This window comes from Choloepus didactylus, chromosome 4 (genome assembly GCF_015220235.1).
Source record: "Choloepus didactylus isolate mChoDid1 chromosome 4, mChoDid1.pri, whole genome shotgun sequence".
NCBI lineage: Eukaryota > Metazoa > Chordata > Mammalia > Pilosa > Megalonychidae > Choloepus > Choloepus didactylus.
The window spans coordinates 33713588-33716713 of NC_051310.1; the positions used below are offsets into that span (position 1 = coordinate 33713588).

The following is a 3126-nucleotide window of genomic DNA, read 5'->3' on the forward strand; positions in this document are numbered from 1 at the left end:
CTGTTTCTTCCCTCTGGAAGAATAAATTTTGGCCAAAAGACAATGACAATTTCCATTAGAACATCATCCAGAGGAGCCCAAATTTCATACCATTCCTTAATCCCAAAAGGCCTATAGAGTCAATGCCACAAACATTGGTGCTATAAGGGTCTGCTGGTGTTGGGAAAACTGCACTTGCCAAGAAGTTGATGTTGAACTGGACAGAGGACAATCTCATCCAGACATTCAAATATGCTTTCTATCTCTGCTGCAAGGAACTCAACCATATGGGGACATGCACTTCTGCTGAACTGATTTCCAAGGACTGGCCTGAACTGCAAGATGTCATTCCAGAGGTCCTAGTCCAATGATGGAAACTCCTGTTCTTCACTGATGGCTTCGATGAGCTGAGATTCCCTGCAAGGACACTTATTTATGATATATGTGGTGACTGGAAAAAACAAACTGGTTCATATCCTCTTGGGTAATTTGCTAAAGAGAAAAATGTTCCCCAGGCAACTCTACTGATCACCACACAGCCATGGGTTCTGAGATAGCTCCGGTTCTTCCTCAAGCAGCCACTCACCATAGAAATCAAGGATTTCTTAGAGTTGGACAGGAAGGTGTATTTTGTGAAACACTTCAAAGATGAGGATCGAGCCCTGCAAGCTTTTGACCTGATGAGGAGAAATGCAGCCTTGTTCACCATGGGCTTGGCTCCCCTGGTGTGCTGTATCATCTGCTCTTGTCTGAGACTGCAGATGGAGAAGGGCGAGAGGACCACCCCCAACTTGCCAAGACCACCACATCGTTGTCCTTCATTTCCTCTGTAGCCAGTTCATGCCTGCACCTGTCACCTGCCCCCTTCGGTACCTCCAAGCCCCAGAAAAGGCTCTGTGTCTCCTGGATGCCCAGGGCACTTGGACACAGTCATTGGTGTTTGACGGAGAAGACCTTAGGAGCTTGGGGTAGAGGAGCATGATCTCTGTCCCTTCCTGGTCAAAAATACCCTTTGCAGGGACAAATGCTATGAAGGCTGCTTGCTACTGCTTCAGCCACCTCAGTGTCCAGCAGTTTCTTGTCACTATGTTCTATGTTCTGGGGAGCAAGGAGGAAGAAGATGGGGAGAGCTGTATGTGGGATATTGGGGATGTGAAGAAACTACTCTCCAAGGAAGAAAGATGAAAGAACCCCAGCCTGACCCAAGTGGTCTACTTCTTGTTTGGCCTCTAGAACACAAAGAGTGTCAAAGAGCTGGAGACAACTTTAAATTGCCAGATGTCAATGGCAGTCAAACAGCAATTGCTGAAATGCAAAGCAAAGTCCAATAAGAATAAACTCTTCTCTTCAATGATGGGAATGAGTGAACTATTTTACTATGAATCTCAGGAAGAAGTGTTTGTGAAGGATGTAGTGGGCTACTTTAAGGAAATGTCTGTTCACTTGACAAATACATTTGAAATGATGTATTCTTCATTTTGCCTCAAGCACTGTCAAAATTTACAGAAAATCTTGCTGCAGGTGGAAAAGGGGTTATTTCTGGAGAATGATTCTGCATTGGAATTACATTCTCAGGTTTGGAGTTCCCAGAATGATCATCACTGTCTGTCTCTGGATGGATCTCTGCTCTGTGTTTAGTTCAAATGAGAACCTGAGCTTTCTGGAAGTAAAGCAAAACTTCCTCAGTGACTCCTCAGTTAAATCATCCATGGCACATGTAATCTCCAGAAAGTGATTAAAAATGTCTTCCCTGCTGACACTTATCAAGACTTCTGTCTGGCTTTCATTGGTAAGAAGACTCTGACACACCTGATCCTGGAAGGTAGCATCTGGAGTGATATGATGCTGCTTCTGGGGGAGATCCTGAAACACTCCAAATGTAACCTGCAGTATCTGAGGTTGGACTCTTGTTCAGCCACCACTCAGCAATGGGCTGATCTTTCCTCAACTCTCAAGATCAACCAGTCCCTGAAATACCTGAACCTCCCATCCAATGAGCTCTTGGATGAGGGTGTGAAGTTACTGTGTATTACTTTGACCCACCCAAAGTGCTCCCTGCAGAGGTTGTCATTGGAAAACTGTCATCTCTCAGAAGCCTGCTGCAAGGATCTCTGTTCTGCTTTGACTGTCAACCAGAGGCTGACACATCTGTGCTTGGCCAAGAATGACCTCAGGGATGGAGGGGTGAAACTTCTGCACGAGGGCTTGAGTTACCTCAGCTGCAAGCTACAGACCCTGGTGTTGTGGCATTGCAAAATAACTAGATGTGGCAGAAAACATCTCTCAAAGCTTCTCCAAGGAAACTCTAGCCTGACACACCTGGACCTGGGTCTTAATCCCATAGTTATTGGATTATGGTTTCTCAGTGAGGCCTTGAAGAAACCAAACTGTAACCTAAAATCCCTATGGCTCTGGAGCTGCTTCATCACTCCTTTTTATTGCCAGGAGTTCTTATCAGCAATCAGAGCCTGGAAACTCTGGAGCTGGTCTGGAATATCTTGGAGGCAGAATGCAGTAATGGTGTTCTTTGAAGCTTTAAAATAAAAGAATGGTCCCCTACAGACACTCAGGTTGAATCTAGTATGGAAATCCATAGCTGTTAAAGGAAGTGATGGAAAGCAACCCAGAACTGACAATTGAATGTAACGATGCCAGAACAAACAAACCCTCATGTGATTTCTTTCCTTGAACACCCTGAGAATTTTCTCTATTAGTTGAGTGTCTAGAAGTAGGGGAAGATCTGGTCTCTCTGAAAGAATTCACTAATGAGGATCACAGAATCAAATGTCAATCACTGGACTAGCTGTCAAGGTAGAATTTAGTATTTTTTTTTTTTCTTCTTAGGTTTTGTAGTAAATTCTGTACACTTCATATCAGTTTATCTCTCACAAGGGTATCAAGGATAATAAAATGAAAATTAATGCAAAAAATCAATAGACCTCATATACATGAACAATAAATTCATGTATATAAAGACAATGGTAGAGAAAAACCCACTTACTAGAAACAGAGAAGATTAAGGGATAAACTTAACAAGAAATGTGCAAAACCTATACAAGGAAAAATTTTAAACACTCCTGAAAAGACACAAAAATAAACTTTAACAAATCATAAAAATGTCAGTTCTCCCTAAGTGAGTTAATAAAT

At 42.9% G+C, this 3126-nt stretch overlaps 1 pseudogene; it reads left to right on the plus strand.

The window, feature by feature from the left end:
• Window positions 1–819: 819 nt before the first annotated feature.
• On the plus strand, window positions 820–2523 carry LOC119532588 (annotated as a pseudogene).
• Window positions 2524–3126: the final 603 nt, after the last annotated feature.